The 26,736-nt window shown below is 39.1% G+C and overlaps 1 protein-coding gene across 1 annotated transcript in view; it reads left to right on the forward strand.

Annotated features, from left to right (window-relative positions):
* The window catches only part of LOC138130609 (neuroligin-4, Y-linked-like), a 214,603-nt gene that overhangs the window by 28,546 nt on the left and 159,321 nt on the right, over nt 1–26,736 (forward strand). Inside the window, exon 2 of the mRNA XM_069047181.1 lies at nt 25,015–25,048. The gene's annotated coding sequence lies outside the window, so the exon portion shown is untranslated. The remainder of the gene's footprint in view (nt 1–25,014; nt 25,049–26,736) is intronic.

Genomic DNA, 26,736 nt, shown 5'->3' on the forward strand with positions numbered 1-26,736 from the left:
TTATAAAATATCTTAACAATAAAGGATGAACTTGACTCGCGTCAAGAGATTAAATTTTAATCTGGCGAAAGCTGGCGAGAAAACACTCCACAATTTAAAAATAAGATTACGGACATCTCCCGTGTAACTGCGGACATCTCCTGCATTTTGCGGACACCTCCCACCCATTGCGGACATCTCCCGGTGCTTTTACGGACACCTCCCACCCATTGCGTACATCTCCCGGCGCTTTTACGGACACCTCCTCGCACGTCTCGCTTGTGTATCTGGATTTTGTAGAGCGCTGGATGACGATTCTTGTAATGGGATAGTTAAACCGGAGCTCAGCTAGCAGCGCAAACTTGAGCTTTGCTTCGTCACATTGTCGAAAGCTCTCGCTTGCGCTCGTCGCATATCTGGATTTTTGTTAGTCGTGTTGTGCACTTATCAGCCACATTCTCCGGATGAAATGAGGGGGAATATGTTAAATGTGTCATCCTAATTCGTGCGGATGCGCATCACGTGCACGCGGTAAGTGAGATATCCTGGTGGATGGTTGTCGGAAGTGACATCAATCTTCGGACCTCCGCCGGTTCCATGTCCTCTTGCTTCGACGCGTTTCCATCCGTAACAATTTTTTGCGGTCTTAGATTTGTGGCGGCCATTACGGACAGTGCGTCAGATGTAATGCGGGACGATAATTTTTTCCGGGCGCTCGGCGAGTCCTTTTGCAGGGGAATCCGGTGAACAAAGATCGCCTAATCCGGGTGTTTATCGAACGATCCATCAATATTGAGATAGCCGGAGCGCCGCGACGTTTTATAAATTCAATTCCAACACGTTAAATCGGTGATTAACTCAGTGCGAATTTATGGCTCCGGGCGCATCTCGCCGGAGGAAAGTGCGGTAAGGAAGGCGAAGTAAATGGTCCGTTTACAAGTTGTTTTTGCGCCGGAGAGCGTATGTTGTATTCGCAAACAGAGACGGCGACAGAGGCGCAAATCAGCGCAAGGAACGAGACGGAGATATGAGGGGTGAATAGCGCGGAACGAATGTCGTTATGCGAAAACTTCCAAACTATTCGATTCCGGTGTTTTCTGGGACGTTCTATTGACTTGATATTCCCTCTCAAGTTTTTAGTTACCACCGACGATTCTTCACCGGCGGCCGCGGAAATATGTTTTTCAAACTAAACGAATAAAACACACATTCAACGCCACCCAAATTCTTCTGCCGCATGTGCCGACGCTCACGCGAACAAATCATTCTCCCATCATTTAAGTCATCAAAATCAGATTTACATGCCAGATACGGTTTATTAGGGGCTTTTAAAACGTCGCCCGGGATTCGGTTAACGATGAAAAAATGCGACGAGGATGCGTTTTGGCAGTCGAGACGTCTGCACACCTCGTTTTCCTCTCGGTTTTATTCTGATCGAGAGAATTCGCGGTTTGACACATCGCGCTGTTAGATTAGCTCAGGTTCATGCTCAGAGTTTATCGACACCCGCTCAAGCAAAAATCTAGGCCAGACGATGCTCACAGCAGGAATAAACCTGAGCACAAATTATATACGCAGAATTGTCCACTATTTCACATGTTTCAGTTAATTTAATTTACTGTTAAGGCTTAGTCGTGTATGCAGCTCAGGTTCAACGTTATTCTCACCAAATTAATTTCCGCTCAGGTTTATCTCAGGTTCGGATTTAAATTTTTATAATTTTTGCAAATTTATTCCGAAGAGTTTGTTTGGTTGCTCAGGTTCAGTTTTTTTTTTAGATTTTTTCCTATCGCCCGCACCTTTCCCTCTCTGTTCTTTCCCTCCTCTTCCATATCTCTTTCACCCATCCTATCTCACTTCCGTCTTCATTCAGTATTTCTCCCCGTTCCGTTCCCTCCCTCTTCCTCATTGTGCTACATCTATCTCACATGTACTCGATTGTCTCTCTCTCCTCATGGCACTTCATTCACCTGCTTTCCTCTCCTTTCATCTAATACCTGTTTTCTCTCTCCTCGTTCCCACATGTGAATCTCGCCATCATTTTCCTTTCTCTTGCACTTTCTCTCCCCAGGTACTCCGGAATTTCCTCTGTCATACACCTCTCATATTCCCTGATTTTTATCTGGATTCTTTGATTTTTTCTAGCTTTCACTCAGCTCTACTTATTCCTTTCGTTCTCAATCTTTCCACTTCTTCACTGACCATGACGAATTAATTATCTTTTGGTCAGAAAAAAGTTCTTTGGAGATGATTTAATAAGGGAAAATTGAAATTCAGAATTTAAAAGACATTGAAGATTCTTTATCTCCAATACGAGCTCTCCTCTGTCAAATACCTCTCATACTCCCTGTTGTAGCTGTTTGATTCCCTCCCTTCTTTCTTGCTTATCTGTGTCTTTGTTCCTTTCACTCAGCTCTACATTCATCCATCTTCCTTTTGCTCTCAATCTTTCTGCTTCTTCACTGGCTTACGCGTTTTTCGGATTCTTTTTTTTTCTCCAATATTCCGTCAGTAGCCTGCACTCGTCCCTTTCCGGTGCGTTTCTTTTTTTTTCAGTTTTTTTATTTGTCTCTCGACCTCTTCTGCTGTGATTTCTGTTTCCTCTGGCGTCGTCTGTTTCCTCTAGCGTCGTCTGTTCCTGCCTTTCGGTTTTCCTTTCTCCCTTCCAGTTTCATGAAGTACTCTTCTCATTCTTGCGTCGTTATTTCCTCGCTCAGTGATTCCTTTTTCTTTCTCTATCCTATTTCCATACCTCCTTCTCTGTTCTTATTTCTTATATCTCTTTCTCCTCTCTCTCTCTCTCCTCCGCTTTATCTTTTCCCTACATCTCTCTCTCTGTATCTTCTTATCGCTTCTAGGAAGCTATTTCTGTTGATCTTGGTCCTCTTCCATTCTCTTAACGCCTTTACTGCTTCCTATTCACATTCTTTATGTCACCACTCATTTTTCTTGTTCTTTTTGCTCCCTTGACTATTACTTCCTTTTTTGTCGTTACTTTTTTAATTTCTTCTTTCAGTTCTACCGCCATCTTCTCTACTTCTTGCTCTTCGAATCTGGCTTTTACTGATGTCTTCCTATACTTTTCTACTCCTTGGTTATACCATATTTTTTGTTATCTTCTTCTGCTCCTACTTTGTTCTTCCTTTTTTGCTTTCTTCATGGTTCGTTTCTTCTGTAGGTATATATTTCTAGTGGAAGATGGTTTGACTCTACTCTTTCTCCTATTCTAAATTCTTCTACTCTTTCCCATGCTTCATCGTTTACTCTTCCGTAATCTATCACTCCTTCCCCTTCTTCGTCCCCTTGTTTGTCTCCATTCAATACTTTCCATCCATTTTCTTCATTCCATTCCATCAGTCTCTTCCCCTTTGCATTTTCCACCTTGTCTTTGTCTTTGTCTTTGGATTTTCTTTTCCCATCCCTCCTCTCTTGTTCCCAGTTTCTTCCTTCTCTTTCTCCTGTTCTTCGGTTGAAGTCTCTTCCCAAGAGCATACAATCTTCTCTGTTTTCTTTTATTGTATTTTCGACACCTCTTATTGTTCTTTTCATCTCTTTATTGTCATTATTTTCCACTATTCGTTGCCTATATGTACGTTTCTTTCCATACATTCTTCTTCTCTTTTCTTTAATCCCCAATTTTACCCCTGCTATTATTCCCCCCGCAGCTCTCCCTTTCTTCTTTTCTTGTTTTGCACCCATTTGTTCTTTTTTCCTTGCCCCATTCCTCTGCCAGACCTACTATCTCAAATTGTCTTACATGATCCCAAAATTCTTCTTTTTTTCTAAAACCCACAATGTTTTAGAAACAGTATTGTAATTATTTTTGCTCGACGAAAATTTGCTTGTCTTGTTTTGTAGCTTTTTGTGAAAACCGTCATAAATATCTCACATTTTTGGATTCTGCGCTGCAGTTTAAAAAATAGAGATTTGAACTCAAATTATGAACTACACTTGAACCTGAGTATCTAAATGATGACTAGAGCAATACTTTTTGTTTTAACTAATTATCATTACTCTAAGTAGCTTCTATCTGTTAGTCTGAGTGTCTCAGGTTCATTGTTTTCAACAGAAGCTCTATTATACAGGGTGTTTTTGAAATGCGAGCACAAATTTTAACCACGAGCTATTGGCTTCATGCAGAACTCGGAAAAAATATTTAAAAAAATTCTATGTCAAAAAATAAAATGACATTTATTTTTTGAGCTAGATTTTTTTTTAATTGCTTTTGGTCTTCTATGTTGTCAAACAACCTCGTAGGTAAAATTTCGGCACATTTTAAAAATACACCCTGTATATCATTTTTTATAAAACATACACCAATGCGGTTTCCTTGTTTTAAAGCATATTTCCTATAGGTTACTTCGCATTGGCGTACATGTAAATGGCGTACATTTTATAAAACATGATATACAGGGTGTATTTTTAAAATGTGCCGAAATTTTACCTACGAGGTAAAACAACAACGTCATTTTGTTTTATTTATTTTTGACATAGAATTTTTTAAATATTTTTTCCGTGTTCTACATGAAGCCAGTAGCTCGTGATTACAATTTGTGCCCGCATTTCAAAAACACCCTGTATATCAAAAAAATGTTTCTTTGTGTCGTGTATCTTTTAGTTTACGATGCGATCGGCGAACCTGCCCATTAAATTAAACCAGCACATTCCATAAGTCTTCCCCCGTCCGATGTTAAATCATCTCGTTTTGAAAATTGCACCGGTAAATAAAAAGGCAACACACGACATTTTTATTTATCGCCGCATCCATTTAATAAAATTACCGGCGTGGACATCGAGCCACTAATACGTTAGAATCGAAGGGGCGGTTTAATTTGCGGCGATTTCCGAATACCTTTCAGCGTCGCTCTGGCCCTCCATCATAAACAAAACATCATGTCCGCGATGATACTCCGAATGGCGAATTTGCGGAATGTTAATGAGGCAGGTATGCCTAGATATAATTTCAGTTAGTGGTGATTATGTGTGCGCACAACGCGAAGTTTAATTTAAATACTTGTTCAAAGCTCGATGGGGATAAATGGATGTTTTGTTAAACCGAGAAGCTTCGATGTTCTAATTAATTTATTTGGAAGCTGCGTCGCTCTAATTATTGCGAGGTTGCCGTTTGAATCCAGGGGGCGGTTATTATTTATGTGACGTGGGGGGTGACGAGCGAACGGGGTAAAACACGCCGTAAAAAATCGCACGTCGATTCCGAACCGATCGGCGACTTGCTGGGTCCCATTCATCACTGGGTCTGGAAGCGTTCCAGATCCGAAAAAAATTAACAAACGACGGACAGTTCCGGCCCCGATACCTTTTTACTTGTTGATTTTTCCGGAAAATGTTTGATCCCCCAATTATTCGGGGAACGGTCCCGAAATGGCAATTTCAGCAGTTTCGCTTAATTAAACATAATTAAAACGCGTTTTACCTTAAAACAGCAACTGAAATTCATTATGTAAGTTTGGAGGAGTCATGCTTTTCATTTTAGGCAGACGGTGGAAATTAAACAGGCCCAAAATTGAAATATGATAATATGCATCTCACCCCCGAACTTCGGATCGTCTTCGTGACGGCAGTCATTTCGGAAATTGAAGGGTGCGACCCGCCAAAAACTCACATTCTAGAATGGCATTTTAATGAAGTTTCGCAGTGCCCTTCGTACCACCGGAAATGAGCCCAACTATTTCAATCACTTCTAGTTACTGAGCAGGTCCGTCTGATTGGTCGGCGAAAATTCCTCCAGCAACGCACTGCGTCACAGCTCCTTTCAAAACTACAACTTTGCTAATACTGGGGCGGTTTTACCTGCACAGTTAATGACTCCAGGTCGTGGCCGAACTATGTGTGTTATTTATTGCGGCAATAACTCCTCATTTAAACGGAAATAAATAGGTAATAAACCGGCAGAAGAACGAAAAGTTTCAAGACAATACCACAGAAATGTGCACATGAACTAAGTTAGATTAAAATGCCATCTTCATAAAACTCGTACGTCAGAGCTTTGATGCCAGGATGGATGAAGTTTGCGCTTTAATAAAGGCTGCCGGATAGTTACAACACAATAGAAGTTTGCTTAATTTCTTTTTTTCTGAGGCAAGTAAACATCCGGTACAAAATTCTTTTCAACAATTTTGGTTTCATTAGATGAAGCCGTCACTTTTTTTCGCGAGATCTAAATCGAAAAAAGAGAATCAAGAGCAGTTGCTGTTTATCATTGGTAAAAAATGATACAGCTTTGTGCGAGTGTTTTAAATAAAATGAAAATATATGTGGTTCTGGAATAATTTGCTTGAAAAAGTATGCAGTTGCACAAATGGTGGAGGCGCCGGGAAAATATTTCATTTCGTGCTTAACACACAAAATAATTAAAAGGTCACTGGATATTGTTTTGTCCTTGCAGTAAACGAGGAGAAATAACAATTTACATTATTCTATTAGTAAAAAGTTAAAAAGAATAAAATTACATTTTAAATTTCTGCGCAACTGCATTTACTGTCCCTTGGATAGAAATAAGTAAAAGAGTAGAAAAATTCAGATTATTCTGTTTTTTAATTCAGCTCTCTATGAATAAATAAGAATACATTTGTTTCAATGCCTTGGTTCCCCTAAAATATTTTTGCTACCTCCAACCGCACAATTATTATGTTCCTCCTCATGCGGAAAATGGGTACCATGAACAGATGGAAATAAACAGTAATTACTGGTGGATCGAGGGGTTGTTTCAATATTTTTAAAACAGCGTTGGGGTAGCAGTCACGGAAACTGTGAGTCGGGAGTGTTGTCCCTATGGAACAGCACACTTCGTCTCAATTTTCCTCTTCTTGTTTCCTTAATAGGATCGCGAAATTTGGAAATTAATTCAGCATAATATTCTCGTGTTACAATTTTCCCATGCGGTAAATAAGCACTTCATTAAAATCCTTAAAAAATTCTCTGAAACGGATGCAGAAAATTTTAGTATCAATCTTAATACATCTTTCAGAAAAGTGATGATGGTTAAATTTGTCTCAAAAATCGGTTGCCGGAAGCTCTCCTAATCTGGTGCTAAAGTCAAATAAATAATTATATTCAGGTGTTAGAGCCGTTCTAGAGTGTCCGATGCTTTTTTGTATTTTCACAAAATTCTCTGTTAATAAACCAGTCTTACAGCAATGCCATGGTATCGGCATAAAGGTTTCAATGCAATAAAAATTGTGGAGGCGCCAGAATTTTTTTTACAACTAAGTAGTGACATCTTCCTTACGATTTGAGCTAGATCAAATCTGGAAACCATATTTTGTAGATTTTGATTTCAAGAATTCTATGAAGAAAACTGCAACATTTTATTTTTCAAACACTGGTGCAAAACTACATTATTGTAGCTGACAAAATTAGTGAAGGTACTAGGAGACTTTTTACAAGAATGGGGATAACTACCCTATAACTAGACCTAGATCATTTCTGAAAACTGTGTTTTATAGACTTGACTCTGACAAATTGAATGCAGAAAATCTCCTTGTTCTATCTCTAATGATAGTTGACCAAATTGCTTTTAAATAACTCGTAAAAATGGTGGAAGCGCCGGAAAATTTTTTGGAAAAAAAAGTCTGTCCTAATGTTTGTCCGAAATCATATCTTCAAACTGTATTTTATAGAATTATATGGGACAAATAGGAATGAAAAAACCGAAGTATTTTATTTCTAGCACCAGTCCAAAACTGGTCTGAATCTGTCAAAAAAAAATGTAGATCAATTCCCCACAATTAGAGCTAGATCATTTCTCAAAACTATGTACTCGTATTATAGACTTGATTGTGGCAAATCGAATGGAGAAAATGTCATGGTTCTATCTCTAATAATGGTTGAGCAAATTGCTTTTAAATATCTCGCAAAAATGGTGGATGCGCCGGATAATTTTTTGAATTAAAAAAAATCTGCCCTACTGTTTGACCCAGATCAAATCTACAAACTGCATTTTGTAGAATTAGATTTGAAGAATCGTAATGAAAAAATTGCATTATTTTATTTCTACCATTGGTGCAAAACTGTATCAAAGAATCTCGCAAAAAAGGTGAAGGTATCAGGAAACTTTTGATAAGAATGGAGATAACTTCCCTTCAATTAGATTTAGATCATTTCCGAGAATTGTGTTTTATAGATTTGATTCTGAGAAATCGAATGCAGAAAACCTCATGATTTTATCTCTAATAATGGTTGAGCAAATTGCTTTTAAATATCTCGCAAAAATGGTGAACGTGTCGGAAAATCTTTTGATTAAAAAAAATCCACCCTTCGGTTTGATTCAGGTCAAATCTGCAAACTGTATTTTGTAGAATTAGATTTGATGAATCACAATGAGAAAACTGCATTATTTTGCTTCTAGCACCAATGCAAAGCTGTATCAAAATATCTCACAAAAATGGTGGAGGCGCCAGGATGTTTTTAATGGAGATGACGATATGTTCCGTACAATTTCATCTAGATTATTTCTAAAAACTGTAGTTTATAGATTTGGTTATGACGAATTGAATGCAGAAAAGCGCGTATCTCTACCACACATCGAGCAATTTGAGTTTGGACATCTCACAAAAATGGTGGAGGCGCCGGGAAATGATTCCAACAAAAATAGCTATTTGTCTTACGGTTTGAGTTAGATAAAATCTAAATACTGTGTTCTGTACAATTAGTTATGACGAATCGTATGCAGACAACGTGATTTTATTTTCTGCATCGGTTGAAAAATCTGCATTTAAGTAGCTCATAAAAATGGCGGCAGCTCCAGGATACTTTAAATAAATTGACGATGTCTTTCTTATGGTGTGATTTAGGAAAAGCGCGTTCTACAGGTTTATTTATGAATCGAATATCATGGCACAATGGCTTAGAAAACTGTATTTAAATAAATAATTTGCAATATAAAGCAAATGATTGTAAGTTCTGGACGTTCGAATCTGGAAACTAAACAAATCAAGAGTGCTAGTTCATTTTTTGCTTTTTTTGCTTTTTCGAAACGTCTGTCTTAGCTTCATCGTACACATATGTATACTTGCTATATACAGTTGTTTTATTTGTTGTCTACCTCTCCATAAATTTATTATTAATTAATGATTAATAATTAATGCTTTATCTTCAATGGTAAAACCCATTTTACCACTTATTTTGGGATAACTGTTGCTTACAATTACAGGAAACATCCGTAAACTTTGTCCAAATTGAATTTTTTTTTCAAGGTTAACATCAACATCGTTGCTTTAAAACTGACATTTGTTTGACATTTCACCGAAAAATCTGCTATCAGTGACGTCGCGTATGGCAATAAAGCTGGTAACCCATTCTTACGAATGTAAAATGTTGCTTTTGTTTATTTTTAAAATTTTCTCTATTATCAAATAATAATAATCATAAAATGCACAATTATAATTCATGAAGCATATTTTATTATTAAGCGTTTGAGACCACAAATTGTCTACGCCCACGAATTGAACGCTTATTTGCATAGGATTCCGCAACGACATGACTAATAATAATGTGCAACGCTTGCTTTGATTTGTTTTCTTTTTGATCACTTTGTATATACAGGGTATTTCACGAGTGATAATGGGCCCGGGGGAATTGAAAATGCAACCCACAATACATTTCCAATACCGTATTGTTTTAAAATGAAATTATGAATTCATGAAGGCTTTGCTTCCAATAATTTTATTTGTCACAACTGACGTTGATGAAAAAGTTAAAAAGTATTCAAACGATGAGAAAACAGCCATGATTCTGATTTATGGTGAATATAATAAAAATGTTTCTGCTGTTGCGCGTTTATGCACACAATAAGCATTTTCCCAAAAACTCTTCGCTTTTTCATAATTTCATTTAACCAAGCGATGACGCTTGTGTCAAAATTTACAAAACTGCACAGCTAACTACGTTTTATGTTTTTTAAATCAAAACACAAATATCCACGTTAACTGTGCAAATGTATTGTGGGTTGCATTTTCAATTCCGTGGGACTCATTATCCATTATAACTTGACATTGCAAATTTCCAAATGTAGCATCAAATCGTTTACTCTTCCGATTGATTTGTTTTAATCATGTAATAATTAATAACACCTTGCCATATTCCAATAGTTATGCTACTAAAGATCTTGAGAAGCAGTTCGATAAATAATTATCTAAATTTACATAGCATACAGACTATGTTATTTCATCGCCAACTCTGTGTTCCACTTCGCGAAATGCAGCTCAGTGCATAGATAGTGACTGCATTTGAATATTAGTTAAAGCTCTATATCCGAATATGCTTTGATAATACAGGGTGATTTTGAAAGTTGTGCAGATATTTTAATCACGAGCTACTGGCTTCATGTAGAACTCAGAAAAAATATTTAAAAAATTCTCTCAAAAAATAAAATGACATTTATTTTTTGAGGTACAATTTTTTTTAATTGCTTTTAGTTTTCTACGTTATCCTACAACTTCGTAGGTAAAATTTCGGCACATTTTAAAAATACACCCTTGTATATCATGTTTTATAAAATGTACGCTAATGCGAAGTAACCTATAGGAAATATGCTTTAAAACAAGGAAACTGCATTGGTGTACGTTTTATAAAATATGATATACAGGGTGTATTTTTAAAATGTGCGGAAATTTTACCTACGAGGTTGTCTGACAACGTAGAAGACTAAAAGCAACTAAAAAAAAATTGTAGCTCAAAAAAATAAATGTCATTTTATTTTTTGACATAGAATTTTTTAAACATTTTTTCTGAGTTCCACATGAAGCCAGTAGCTCGTGATTAAAATATCTGCACAACTTTCAAAATCACCCTGTATGTTTCCTGTTTACACCACGAAATGCGCTTTTTCATTTTTTATTTTTTTTTTGCCGTTGAACTGATCTTAATTTATGCTCTATGCATCAGATAATTTCATTTGGACGAGATTTTTCGCAAATACAGCGTAGGAGTTGGACGTTGCAGGCGTAGGTAGACAAATAAACAAATGAGAAAGAAGAAGGTGAGATGATTTCTATTTTTAGATAAAAGAATAGCAGAATGAGCGGCGATCGTTGGAGGTCTGGAAACGTAAAGACTGAATTGCTCCAAGTCGCTTAAAAAAATCGTCAATTGTTGCGTTCCGACTCGGAGAAAATTTCCTTTCATTATTTATTTCCGCGAACAAAAATCCGCCACCCACTTTTCATTTCATTCCCGTTCATGTCGAACAAAGCGCCAGCTTAGTCCTGATGTTATTTTCGTTAAACTCGGCTCACCTGCTTCGAAACGAGCCGATCGGAAATCCGCCTCGAAATCAGTTCTCAAACAATCGTCGTGTTTTGATCTCGATTTTAATTTGAATAGATAAAAGGGCGAGATTATTTTTCCGACGAGAGAAATTCTCTCGACCGACATTTATCTTTATCCCTCATTTCACTCACGTGAATCCCGCAGATTTTCGATCTGTCAATCTCCCCCACCCCCTTGAAATTTGTTTATGCTGGGCCCGATACAAACTTATTTATTGGGGCACCGCCGCGGATTTTTACCCTCGACGCCGTTCCGACCCATCTCGGCTCGTTAGCGCCCCCAATAAACATCCGATGTAACGGCGCCCCATTTCGATCTGCATTCGCCAGACAACAACTATAAAACTTGATGTTTGTTAACGCAGCCGCGATGTCTTCGTGGCCCAGGAGAAAACTCGATGGATCATGCGAGTGAATGTTTGAAAGGCGCGTGCCGGTCTAATTAGCTGATGGTCCTTCGAGCCGGATTTCGGTCATTTTTCATTGTTGTTGTGCGGGGGCGGCTGCAGCTTCCGAACAACTCTGTTAAGATAATGCCGCCGTTTTTCCTCTTTATCCGCATCTGAGGAACGCTAACGGTTTTTCTGGCCCATTCTAATTGGAGTTTACGACTTCTTTCCATCTCGGCCGGTTACCACCTAACAATCTCAGCCGTGATTAAATTTTGATTGGATAATTTTTAACGCACTGTCTCGGACAGACTCGCTGAAATTACAAAAGTAATCAAAAAGAATTATAAAAGATTAATGAAAATTATTTATAAAGTACGTTTCTAGGCGCGATTAAACGTCAGCGGGTGTCGCAATTGGGTCGTGTGGATTAATTATTCCCATCTTGGAATGAATTTTTAACGAAACAAAAAACTAAATTGTCGGCTTGTTTCTTTCAATATTTATAAAGTTCACTCTTAATCTTCTCTCGCACTACAAAAAAAATCAACGAAATAAAAACTGCAAAAATGGTGGAGGCGCCGGGCGAAAAATTTACTCACGCAATTATAAACGTTTATTCTTCATTAAAATGCAAATACGATTTAAAGCGACCAAAGTGTTAATATTTCATCGCACCACAACTCTTACGAAAAAAATTCCAACTGTAAAAATGGTGGAGGCGCCGGGAGAAAATTTGATTCACGCAATTATACATTTTTATTCTTGTGAAAGACGCAAATACGATTTAGAGCGACACAAGTGTTGATGTTTCACCGCGCAACCACTGTCACACCCTATAGAAAAACATTGCGTTTCAGAAATGGTGGATGCGCCGGGTGAAAAATTACATTGGCGTAATTATAAAATTTTATGCGTCATAAAATGCAGATAATTGCGTTTTTAAAAGAATTATGATATTTAGCACCATCAAACTTTCATTAATGAGTGGTAAAATTCCCAACTGTTCTGTTGACATTTATTAATAAAATATCACAGCAATTACCTTCTCGATGTTGTTAAACCTAGTCATTTTCTAACGATTTCGTTCTGAACTGTACAAATGTGTGAAATTTATCCGCAGGTAAATGAAATGTCATAATTTTGTCGCCGTTCAACATTACTCAAAGTTACGTGAATGTGTTCTGACAAACTTTATTATTTCCATTATTTAGTTACACGTAAATACATTGTTGACAAATTAGCACGGAGGGAGAGGCAAACCAGTGAGTAATGATTTCAACTTTGCATATAACGCTAATTTGCATTTTGCCAGAATTGACACCAACTTGTCTTTCCGTCCAAGAGTTTTGGCGCAATTTATTTTAAATATGTTTTACCACTTTAAAAAAATAAAAACTTTTTGAAATATGTACATTCATATTTATCTATCAATTTAAATTAATGTGTTTCCCGATGCGATTATACATAAATGCTTTCGGAACAATATTTTTGTTTGCTCCACGTAGCGAATAAAGTTGATAAATCGGCGATTGACTAGATAAAATTTGAGCAATATTGTTAGCACGAGAACAATTTTTTAAACCTAAGCACAACAATTTATCTTATCCAGTTTAGCCTTCACTGGAAGAGTGTGACCCATCTTGTGAAGTGATGAATTTAAAAAGCATTTGCTACTGGCGGGTGAAGCTGCGGCGACAATGATTCCACAAGAATTACTTCAAGAGCTTCAGCAGAAGTACTTTACAGCTTTATACTGATTCTGTACTTTATTCTGAAACCCGAACGTGCCCACTTAGGACACGTACTTAGCCTCTAAATGCAAGGTCATGTAAGACTCCTTCTGTTGCATTACCCAAATTACAACCGCATCACGAACTAGCCACTTCATTCTTCTCTTTGTTAAATAAACTAGTGCCATGCAACGACATACTAATTTGGTAAAAAGAAGATGGCGCCGCGGTCCGAAAAAGTGCGTCCGAAAAACTGCGTCCGAAAAAGCGCGTCCGAAAAAGTGCGTCGGAAAAAGTGCGTCCGAAAAAGAGTCACTTTTCGGCCGCTTGTGTGAACGTAAAAAACTTGGTTTTCCTCATCACTTGCGGTAATTTGGCTCTTGGGGTTTTGGAGGTAGTCGCGGCGGCGTAGGAGCAACGCAATCAATCCGCCATATTTCAATTACGCAACTTTAACTAGTCGAGGCGAGTCCTTTGAATTCTCCGTCACGTTCAGAACCACGACACACCAACTATTGCAATCGAGTCTTCGGGGAACCAATTCAAGTAATCTGATTTATTCGCGAATCGGACAGACCAATATAACTGTCATTCCGGGTGCATTGTGTGAATTATAATTACTTCACAGACTTTGCCATTATATTCTGGTTATTGCGTAGATAACGCCCTCCAACGCTAAACAGACATGTCGAGTTAATTAAATCGAGTACACCTAATTTAGGCTGAATCATTGTCTGTCACATTAACGATAACGGACGAACGGGGCGGCCTGGGCCAATCACAGCACCGTTACCAGGTTTTTCCGAACCTGAAACTTCAAAGCTCGAACCTGAAACCTGAATTAATAAATCTCGATTGTACGAAATTTTAACAATGCACCGTTCCAAACAACTATTGCAAGACAAAGGACTCGAAAGTTGTTTCTAGTCGCTTTGTGAGAGGGCGCGCCGGGATAAAGTACTAACGAGGCTCATCTGCTCGGTTTTTGCCCGAGACAAGGTGACACAACAAAAAATGCGCCGAGAAAATTTTGGTCCAAAAAATTCAAAAACTCGCATCGTCTGATCAGTTTATTCGGAAGGTGATTGACCCCCATCGATCATAGCTCCGGAGGCGGCGCCCCGCCGAAATTTCGTCCTTCCGCCTCGAAATTGTTCGAAAAAATTGCTCTTCCGGAATTCTGGACACGGAGTGTCAGTGTGACGGTAAATAACGAGCCCATTAGTCAAATTAGACTGTCCAAATTAAATATTGCGGCCGTGTTGGAGCACATGACGGAGGAGGTTTTTATGGGGGTGTAAATAATTAAAAGGAGCCGGACGAGATGACTCTTATCGGTCCAGCGCAGAGCACGCCACGTCTTGTTATGGTCCGAGGAATTAATTGCGTGTCGACTTTCCAGGTCAGGCTCTTATTTTCGTTTCGGACGAGATGAGTAAATGCAATTACGGATTAAAAGAACGGGCTAATGCGGGTTGCATTAAAACTTTGCTCCCCGACCATTAAATCGGCTCCGATGAGGCTTACAGTTTCCCTTGGATTTGTTAACGATTACATCTGTACTCCGGAAAAATCCGGTCCCGGGTCGCTTATTAAATTCCATTTTGTGTCCACACCAACCTCCAACTACCACAAAATAAGACAATACAAAAGATATAATTATTTAAAAACCGTTCCGGTTGTATCAAGCTCTTTTTGCTAAAATTCTGTGACCCGAGAGAGTGAGAAATTTGGTTTATTTTGTTTGGCTCTGTTGGGCAACATTTTTTTGTTTTATGTTCAAAACAATTGTATAGTATAAAATGGTGGAGGCGCCGGGAAACAATATTCGATTTTGTACCAGACTTCGTTAAATTACTAATTTAGCAATTTGATGATGATTGCAACGGATGTTTTAGGTAAAATATGAACAAAGCGTTTTGCGGCGCACTGCAAATATAATATTAATTAATAATTACATAATTGGGCGGGGGTAAAAATCGTCAAAGAGTATTAATCAAACTGATTTGTAAATTTTATTTGGTCGTGTGTGTCGGCGGTGGTGTAATTCCGCCGCCCCCGGTTGCATAACGCTGGGGTTAGCGGAGAGCGTCGATCTTTACATACGACCCCTCCGCGGCCGCTTTATGGGCCGACGGCGACAATTAAGTGTGACTTTTTTGGCACATTAATCAAACATGTTTGCCAATTATCCCTTAATTAAATCGACAAATCCCGCGCCATAATTTGGAATTTGGTCGGCGCCCCCGAGCGGCGCTCACCACTCTTAACAAGGTGTGCAGATCAACGGCGGTCATAACAGTTAATCCGGGATCCGGCGTTCTCTGACCATCAAAGGAAATAAATTCTCGTTTGCGAAGGAGGAGCCGCGGAAATCGCTCTCGATGGCACTAACGAAAAGATATAAAAACCTCATCCCCGGCCGGGGGATTATGACGCAAAGTAAAACAATATTTTCGAAATTCCCGGTGCGTTCGCCACTTTCCCCTCTTTGGTACATTTCCCGAGTCGATGCCTCTGCACGAACGCCTTCATCAATAACCTTTTATATCCATCTGTCGTATTGATTGCCCGCAGGTCGAAGGTGCCGAACCGAGAAGACGCCGCGTAAAGTCTCGCGCGGGGGTGGGCGCAGCCACCGTCAACGCCGAAAAATTATTTCATTTTCGGGGGAGCGGGATCAAGGGTTAAGCGGATTTGGCGCGGGCGGCGGGCTCAGTCGCGGCGGCGCTAATCACGGCTCGAGGACCACGAAATTTCGACAAATGGAAATGAAAGCTCACATTGCGAAAAAACTGGAATCATTAATACGCTTTGGCATCCTCGAGGACTCTAAGTGGAAAAAGTGTGTCGGGCTGAATCCTGGATTATTAGGGACGGTGCTAAAATTCAATTTTTGAACTTACTACCTTCAAAATGACATTTCGCGACCGCATAGTAATGCGCGAAATCGATGTTCGCGCACTACTATGCGGTCGCAGGCCATTTTAAAGCACTAGTGCGCGAAATCGACGTTCGCGCACTAGTACGAATGCCTTTTAGATGATTTGGAAGCACTAGTGGGAGAACGTCGATTTTGATCACTAGTGACTCAAAATCATCCAAAAAACATTCGCCTTTTTGAGCATTTTGAAAATAATTTGACTTATAATATAAAGTCTGGCTTATAAAACGCCATTTCTCCAATTTGGATGATGAAAATTTCGAAAAATCACGTATTCGGCACATTCGCGCAAATGAAGCACTCGCTCTTTCGTCGCTCGTGCCTCAAACAATACTCTCATGCACGAACAATATCTACATAGAATTTTGTCTTTATATTTTTCTTTACCTTTATCAAAGTATTCAAAGCTCTCATAATTAATTGTTGACAGTTATTCCCCTTTTTTTTATAATTGTGTTCTATCCTTGTTCTTTCTGTTCCTTGTTTTTAAAAATTCTTATTCCTCTATACAAATACCACTACATTTTTTTTCCTCATTATGATTTCTCTTACTGCATTTAAAATTATTACACTTTTTTTTTTCATTTTCGCTTCTTTATTTCTCAGCCCCCGCGTCGACATAATTTTATTGATCAGCGCCTCGTCCTCGATGTTCTGGATTATTTATGTAAATGCTCCATCAGCGTCTGCTGCATGGTCATTATTTCAGTTCGATTGGTTTGAAAAATGGTGGATGCGCCGCGATATTAATGCTTCGAGTGGGAGTTATCGCAAGGTGGATTCACACGATCTGTCCATTACCCCGAAATATGTCGCCTAAACGATCGTCGACGGCACTTTCGCGGCCTAGATAGTCTCGTCGGGATGAAAAATTGTCGGCAAACATTTTACGACGTGTACATTTAAGATAATTTGAGATTTGGCGAGGGACCTCGCCAATAAAAATCAACGTAAGAGGGTCCTCCAGGCCACTCGGAACATCCAGGATGACTAATTGGCCGTCAGCATCGAACGCGATTGGTCCATTAGCCTTTTCTCGGTTAATTGGTCTAGCGTTTGGCCGTTATAAACAGATAAAGGTGAAAGGGATGAATATTCATCCCGGATAAATCAGATTTCGGATCACATTTTTCGGGTGCCCAACCCGAATTGAAAACAATTGTTTTTCCAGGCCGGGCTAACATTTTTATGCAAATCCTTCCCAGGACTAAGTGACCTAATTGTGATTCTGTCCTGTACTTCGGCGCGATAGCACCGGAATTAAATCTACTCCCTTCACTATTTTTCCAAATTTTCCTTTTCATTGGCGCAATATGATTTGCTTGAACCCCACTCGCACAAATCTCCCCATTAATGCGGATTTATCGACGTAATAACGTAATGCGCTTTACTGCCTAATTAAAACTTCACTGTTTGGTTGAAAGTTGGCAAATTGGCAACAATTATTGGCCGCCGCCGCCGACCTTGCGTACAGCGAGACTCCCCGGTGGCGGCAAAAAATTAACGAGAGCAACGTCGCCGCCTTATAATTATGACGGCGAGGTATTCGCTGCATATCCGCACGAAAAAAGCTCGCGTAAAAAATTTAAAGCGATTTCGGGGAGGGCGTCTCGAGAGGTCGTTCCATTATGTCGGAGGAAAGCTCCAATTCAGCGTTTTGGTAAACAATGCCAGTTTCGACGGAACAACTGACCGCTATTACGGACAGGAATAGAAAATTTGACCGGTTCGACGTGGACAAGTGGAAACCGGAGCGGACCGGAAAGCGGGCTTTTAAAATGCACGAAATTCGACCGGAGCGGAATTGAAGATTTTTCTTTGTGGCCAAAACACACCACAAAAATATATTTCACGAATTATTGCGTGGATAATTTTTATTCCTCCCTTTTAATATTTAAATGGAGTATACTAAGAAAAATATAAAGCCAAAATGCAAAGAAATAAAGCTTAATAGAAGTGGTAGTTAGTAATAAAGAAAATATGGAATATTATATAAATTATAAACGAAAGCAAAAAGTGAAAAAATTGCAAGGTCCAATGCGATTGGCTAATCAACGGTAGGACCTCGTTGCTACTCGCCGATACATAATTTCTTTTCTTATATTTATATAATAGAAAAGACGTAGGAGGTTATTAAGCATCGTGGCCAAGCGCCTAGCGCGCCACTTTGCACTCAAGAAATCCCTGGTTCTAATCCCGGTGTCGCCTGACTTGGTGTGGGTTTTTTTTCAGGGTTTTCCCACACCATCACATCGTGGTATGAACACAGGTCTGTTATCACAGCGAATTCTGGGTCACTATTCACCCCTCAGAACCTACCACCTTCCTTCCACACGCATCCTCACAGAACCCATCCCAATTTTCTCGTCAGTGTAGCTGAAGAGGCTCTGAAAAGCCTCAGCAGCCCTCCTTGAGAGTAACTTCTAGAGTAACAAAGACAAGACATGATTAAACAAAATAAAATGAATGCAATTGAATTTTAGAGTAAGATGCAGAAATGGTGGATGCGCTGGGCTAAAAGCTTTTAGAATTTATTAAATGTGCGCCTGATGGCTAAAGTGAAAAATAGTGCTTTAAAATACAAGAGTCGTGTTTAAAAAGGTAAAGAACAAGCAAAACAGATACATTTGCTTCAGAAATTGCTTGCAAAATGTGAAATATGGTGCAGTTTACCTGGAAGGTCTGTTTAATACGAAAATAAATGTATTTTTGAAGAGGTCAGACAAACAAGTTTGAGTTCAAGTTTAATACTGTCAAAGTGAACATTTTTAATACATTCAAGATTTATAACGTTCGGGAGTCAGGTAATGCAAAAATGGTGGATGCGCCGGGTTAGTATCGCCTTCGAGTGTCATAAAATTGTGATTAATGGCCCGGAGGTTAAGAGCCAGCTCCTGGGGGACGACAACAAGATTATTGGGTTTTGCTAGTGCAACTCTGGCGGTTAGATCCGCCACACCGTTGTCGGTGGCTGTTTCTTAACGTCTCTGCAGCGACGAGATTCGGCGCGATTTAAGCATTCCCGCCGGAGAAATATGTTTTTCTGATGATAACGAGATCCGGACGAATCGATAGCGGCGTCACGCTTTTCATTAAACAGTTTTTGAAATAGCGGCAATCCTGGTCGGGATTTGCACCGAGTGACCTCTCGAGGCTTGTTCGTCCTCCATAAATCATGGCGAATCGTCGTAGCTCGCCTACAATTATTACAGTTTTATGGAAATGCAGGCGCGCAACCGTTCTCCTCAAATATGAAAATGTTCCCGCGTAATCCTATTATTATTCCGGTTGCAGTGGGGCTTTTTAGTTGAGCGCGACGTGTGCACCATCTACTTTCCGAATTAGTCGTAACATAGTTTGCGGTACAAAACAGGCTTAATTCCGACAGTGATAATTTATTTTTCACCTCCTGCGCCGCCAGTTTTCTGAAAACATCGCGCTAATTCAATTCGTGTAGTGTTGGGGGGCGTTTGAAAAGATTAAACCAAGATTTTCGCGTAAATTTAACAACAATTGCTCCCTGATGAGCTCAAGTATTCACGCAATATTGCCTGTAAATGCGGGGCCGCGCCTTTAAACATCCGCGATATTAATTCGAGACGCCTCGAAAAAATCTTTTAATTTCGTCAGAGAAAAACTTCGTATGCGAGCAGGTGTAACGTGATGAGATCAAAAGGGAGAGACAAGAACGCGATATTAATGATGGAGAGGCGGGCCGAAACGCTCAAGGAAAATTCCCGCACACGGTAACTTTAAACCGGCGTTCGGGGGCGGCGGAAGCTCACTTCTCCTGCTTCAATCGCTGCTACATTCAAACGATCGCCGAGCCAACTCTCACTCCATAAATGATTCGATTGTTTCTTTTAATTTTTTTAGCTGCTCCATCGACTGACAATTTTTTTCACATTTTGCCCCCCACTTAATAAAATCTTTCTTATTATTCTATTCTCTCGTTTGTCCTTTCACAGATCCTTGATCGCAGCTTATCTCCAAAATTAAACTTCTTTCCTTACAAAAAAGTGCTTACTTAAAAAATTAACAATTATTAAGAGGATGTAGCTTACAAAGCCACAACACTGAATAAATAAATAAGACATGAAACGGTTTACATTAAATTGGAGATAAAATAAAGCGAATTTATATTAGCACTGAAAGGGTGTAGTATAAAGTTATTTAAATTAGAAGCAAATTTATTTCTGTCATTAAAAAGAGTTAATTAGCCGAGTTAATGAGAAGTGAAAAGGTTTACTGAAAAAATTGTCGGTCTCAGTTGATCTTTCTCTTTCTTTTGCCTTCTGGTCTTCTTGTGACCTCTAACATTATGACATCATTGACAATCTATGATTCGACTCGTGAAACCGGAGCAGCACATTCACTTTGCCCTACAAACTCGTAGATATCATCATAATTGAAAGCAAAGTCTTCCCAATGTGTTTGAAATATTTGTCTGGATAATTACAGAGTTGGCAGTAAATATATTTCAAGACACTTAACTAGCAGTCTTCCAAAATTATCCCTGAGTGACCTATTTAGCTGGATTGCTTTACCGACTTGATATAGGGTTTAGATGGTTTAATATTCAACAGCATCGAAGCTAATCGACTTATTGAGAACTGTGTTTCGATTTATCAATAAGAGTAAATTTTTGCAGAAATAAAAATATGTGTGGTCTTGTTCGTTTGATTGTTCCAATATTTAACTCGGAGTAAAAAAATTGTGCAAACTTTCACTTTCGCCCCCGAAACTAGCAAAAATTTCGTGGGCTGAGTCGTGCAAATATTGGATTAGTAAAATTCGCACATTTCTCTCCCTAAAAATAACTCCGCCACCAGACGCCGGGACCGAATTATTAAAAGGATAAACCACGCGTGACCGTAAATTTTTCTTAAACAAACCCTAATGAAAAGCTATTCGTTTCAGCTCATCCGGTGCAAATTTAAACCCTTTTTATTGCCCCAATTAAAATTTAATATCATTTTATAAGGGAAGTCGGCGTTTATGCAAGCTCGTAAATTCGTGATTGGACGTTTTTGTTTCTGATTCGGGGGCGGCGTGTCCAAATATGAAACAGACAAGGTTTTTATTATTCGGACGACGTCTCCCTTTCAGAAATCGCTGAAAAATTCCATTCGGACACATCAGTCGGCGATGAAACCGTCATAAAGCGGCGAAAAAACAGGGCCGGGCCGTAAATAAGGGTCATTAAATGTAAATTATAACCGACAAGTTTCCCCCTTTGCCGTTTCTTACGTCTGCCGTTCTAATTAACCTTATTTCACCTACGCATTTAAATTTAATTAGTATTGTTGTAGTTAGCGTTGTTGAGTCGTTACCCCGTTTCGCTTTCGCCCAGAGAAATAATTTAGTATTAATTGTGTTATTAATTTGGGACGCATGCACTGTCAGCGGCTTAATTGGGTGACTAATGCTCCGGGTTATTGCGTTCGATTGGGCCAAGTGGCAAAAAATTTTGCCACGGACTCGGCTGGAAGCTGCCGCTCCCAGACACCGCCACTTTTTTAATTACAAACGAGGGCTCCCTTCCACCAATCAATACTCCATCCTTCACAGAAATATTTATTGAAAAAAAATAAAAAATCCTAAGAAAGCCAGAATTTGATACCTAGTGTATTTGCCGAATTTTTTTTAAACCTTATGCACCCTCATTTAAAGATGACATTTGTGTGAAATCAACACAGGAAACTGTATCTCTCTATCACTAAAATTGACCGAGAAAAATTCAAATTTATATTTAAAAAATGGTGGATGCGCCGGGATATTTCTATAAAATCATCCATGTTTCCGTTATTTAAGGAGATAGATCCGATATAAAAATTGTGTTCTATTGACCTCCCTTCCACCAATCAATACTCCATCTTTCAGCCAAATATTTACATATATTTATTTAAAAAAAATAAAAAATCCTAAAAAAGCCAGAATTTGATACCTTGTGTAATTTGCCGAATTTTTTTTTAACCTTATATGCCCTCATTTAAAGATGTCATTTGCGTGAACTCAACACAGGAAACCGTATCTTTCTATCACTAAAATTGACCGAGAAAAATACAAATTCATATTTAAAAAATGGTGGATGCGCCGGGATAATTCTATAAAACCTTCCATATTTCCGTTATTAACCACGGTATTCACCAACGCCAGTTAAAGTTAACTGTAGGTTAAAATGTTTCGTTACCTTAGTTACCTATTGTTACAACAATATTTTCGTATATTTTATCCTACAGTTAACTTTAACTGGCGTTAGTGAATATGGACCTAAACGAGATAGATCCGATATAAAAATTGTGTTCTATTGACATCCCTTCCACCAATCAATACTCCATCGTTCACCCGAATATTTATTAAAAAAAAATAAAAAATCCTAAAAAAAAAACAGAATTTGCTACCTAGTGTATTTGCCGATTTTTTTTTAAACCTTATGTGCCCTCATTTAAAGATGTCATTTGCGTGAACTCAACACGGGAAATTGTATCTTTCTATCACTAAAATTGACCGAGAAAAATACAAATTCATATTTAAAAAATGGTGGATGCGCCGGGATAATTCTATAAAACCTCCCATATTTCCGTTATTAAACGAGATAGATCCGATATAAAATTTGTGTTCTATTGACCTTTCCATGTCCGATGTAACGTACAAACCACGTGTCTGCATTGTTGATAACAATACGCCAAAAAATTATTTATTATTTCAAAAATGGTGGATGCGCCGGGGTACTTTTTTTAAAAATCATCTGTAACAGAGTTTTGTAGATTGAGACAAGTTATTTTATTGCAGACTTTTTTCTGATAATACTGTATTTATTTGAAAAAGATTCTGTTCGGGAGGAATAGAAATGTGAAAACGGTGGATGCGCCGGGTCAACCCCGACCATATTTCTCGTGTAAACCGTCTTACATTTTTTTTGCAGAGCACGAGCTTCCTTTGAAAGGGTTTGCTGTGATCATATATCTTTAGTTTATCTGAGAAATGTTGTCACAAGCAGATCGTGGCGAAGACAGTCAGTTACCATAAATTCCGGCTCAATATTCCGCTTGTAAAATTGAAATCGGCGACATTAGACGAATAAAACAGAAAAAGAGGAATGCCAAAATACATATGCGAATTACGTGTCAACTTTTGTCAGGCCGCAATTCCGGCGAAATGCGAATAATAAAACTAGATAAAATAAGAGGACCGCCGAGTGGAATCTCGCAGAACAACGCTCGGGATCTGGCAAAACAATAATAAAAAAATATCGCACGTCGCGCACGCCATTTCCATCTGCTTTTAAAAATGGTGAAGACGCGGCGACCGCCGGATCTGACGCACCTGGAATTAATGGAGACCTTGATAAGGGCTGCGGTTATCGGGACCGGAACACGTGGAGCTTCGACGGGAACATCACAGCTCTGAGAGTGCAATTTCCATGATTTACATTTTCGACGAATCCGTTGATATGATCGACGCCATCATGGTCTCCAGGGTTCAGGGTCTGATGGCAAAAACAGGCCGATAATCACCTACCCGTTTCGATTCGATTCCGAAACGTTATATCTAATGACCTCCATTCGGAATTGCGATGACGTCTCGTAAAATACAACGTTTTAAATTTATCGCGAGCAAAATTACGCATAACTCCGGTTTATTCGAGCCGCCCAAGCAGAGAGGAAATATCTGGAGGTGTTAATGACTGAGAAACCCTTCTATGATCATAATAATAATCAGAAAGAGCCAACCGATCAATTCAAATTCTGAAGGTTATCGAGGAAGCATTTTTGTACACGTGGAGCTACACGTGTGCGTATACTTGTCATTTGCATTTGCATCTTCGTGCTTAACATCTTGGAAAATGGAAAGATTTTCAGTTAATATTTTCTACATTGAGGAATTAAATGAGGACAACGCAGATGTTCACAGCGTGGAGCGATATTTCAGTATTGACGGATTTTTTTTAAGTGGGAACGAATCTATTTGTAAAAAATCAATTTATCTCAACTGGAGCCCTTAATTTGGTTTTCTCGTAAATGGCAGGCTCTTTATAGAACGCGAGGCGAGTTAATTTTAAATAAGGAAAAATGGTGGATGCGCCGGGAAGCTTTCACTCGCCGTCTGAAAGCTCTGGTCCTCTACCTGTCCGCCGCCCAAATAAATAGAAAATACATTTATTATTAAGATGAGGTTGAAGATCTCGAGCGCGATCCGGTCTTTGTTGAGCAAAGTCCCTCCGAAATTGGACAATATATTCAATTTAAGGGCGGCAAAGCGCTTCGGCTTTTTATCAGAGTGTCTGCTGGTAATAAGATAAATAGCGGTACATCCCGAGAGTAACCAGGTAATACTTCAGGGCGCCCCGCTTCTGCGTCAGTCGGGGCGGTCAGTTGGCGGCGGCGGCTCCATCATAGAACTAGTTAAAACTCTTCTAATCCCTTTGGAACAAAGCGTCACCGGACACGCTTTGAACCCGCGGTCGGCAACCCGACTTAAGCCCGACGTGTGAAACTTATCAATATATCAAAGGGAAGTGCACGTGCGTCAACTTTTCGCACTTCCGGTACATTTCCGCCGCCGCCGCCGCCGGGCGAAATTGAATTGTCGCCAAAAATCAATCGGTAATTATTTTCTTTATGAAAGTTGGTGGCGGCGTTTTGATCTGGAGCATGTATTGGATTTTTTTGTTTCAGGCTCCGGCAAAGAGCGCCACCATGAAACGCTGCGGTAAGTAGACAGACTTAATTTGAAATGTAAATGGTTCTTACTGGCGGAAAGAAACGGCTTTGAGGAATATCTATACCCCGCCAGGAACATTACAGTTCTAATTAAATTAAACATGCCCGAACAAGAATTTTTTGCCGGGATTTAGTTTAATGATGGCGACAAAAACACGACGAGGCATCGAAGACTAAACGAAAAAAATTCAGAATAAGTGGAGCTGATAGCAAAATAGCGCCGTCTGCGCTCCTTCAATTTGGATAATTGCCCCTTGCGCCTAATTACCCGTTCAAGGTCGGCGAAAAATCCCCGCCGCCCCCGACCGCCGTTAATTCAGCCACTAATTGCAGTTGCCGGTGACGGCTTAACTGTTTCAATTAGGTAAGTTCAGTGAGTTATGCGAAAAACTTTGATACTACACCACATAAGCCCACTTTTTACGAGCCGCCCTTTGTGCATCGGGGGCGGCGGCAAAGTGCGCAATTAAACCGAGTTCTCGATACGTGTGTGTGTGCATGTCCTCTTTGAATAATTCAATTAGGTGTCGCGAGGACGAATGTCTCGTTAGGGCCGACTCTATGTTTCACATATGCTAAACCTTGTATACGCATCAGGACTAAGCCGGCGATTTGTATGAAAATTCTCCGGCTTGTAAGTCAGCGGTCGGAGTTTATGAAAATTACGGAAGTTTTTGAATGTGACAGGTCTGTTCGCGACTCGGGAAATTTACGGCCAGACCGCTGCGATTTTTGAAAGCTCAAGGCCAGGATCGAAATATTATTCATTCTACGCTTTTAATCGTCTTGCAGTTTTTATTTATTACGCTTCTTGGAAAGCTCAAGGGCACAAGCTGCGGTAAATAAAACGCTTTTTTAACGGGAATTTACATAAAACAGGCTTCATCAAGTCGACTGCACCCTTTACATACTTCACTTAATAATTTACTAGCGCATTAATGTTTGTTTTGTAGACAGATTGCATTTATGGAATTAATTTATTTGGTAGTATCCGTTTAATATCTCTTTTGTTATAAAAATTTTCCTTTTGAAAGTGGCTCGAGTGTGTCGGAAAAGATAATCTGTCGGAGATAAATTGAGCAAATATGGGGGTGTCGCAAAATTTCATAAATGAGTTCATAGCTGTCACTCCTAAGGTAGGGTGACTCGTGTTATTATGTAGGAAAATTTAAGCTGTCGATCTGCAAGGATACTAAATTCTACAGGCTGATCCTTATTTAATTTTATTTATGTTACATACAGGGTGATTCACCAGTAATAATGAGCCTAACGAAATTTGTGATGCAGCCAACATTACATTTGCACCGATTACGTGGATTTAAAAAATATACAGGTGTCCCAATATTATAAAAACACTAAAGTTATGTTTTTTTTTTTAATGGAACCTACCCAGTTTGATTTCATTTTTGGATTCTATGCTAAATTGTGAATCAAATCTACACAGGTCGTTTTTACTTATCTGCCACCCTTTTTGATCAGTGGCGCTTTATTTTACCAGAATTCCGAATTGCAGGGGTCCTTTCGAAAATTCGTACCTTCCAAATCGTTGCACATAAATTAAAATAATTGACGCTGTTTGATTCCTGAATGTTTGCCGCATCTGCTAAGTGTTTACTCAATAACGTGATTAGTCGCATATGCCTACTGCGATTTTTTAAAGATAACAAATTAAAAATG

This window comes from Tenebrio molitor, chromosome 5, assembly GCF_963966145.1.
Source record: "Tenebrio molitor chromosome 5, icTenMoli1.1, whole genome shotgun sequence".
NCBI classification, from domain to species: domain Eukaryota; kingdom Metazoa; phylum Arthropoda; class Insecta; order Coleoptera; family Tenebrionidae; genus Tenebrio; species Tenebrio molitor.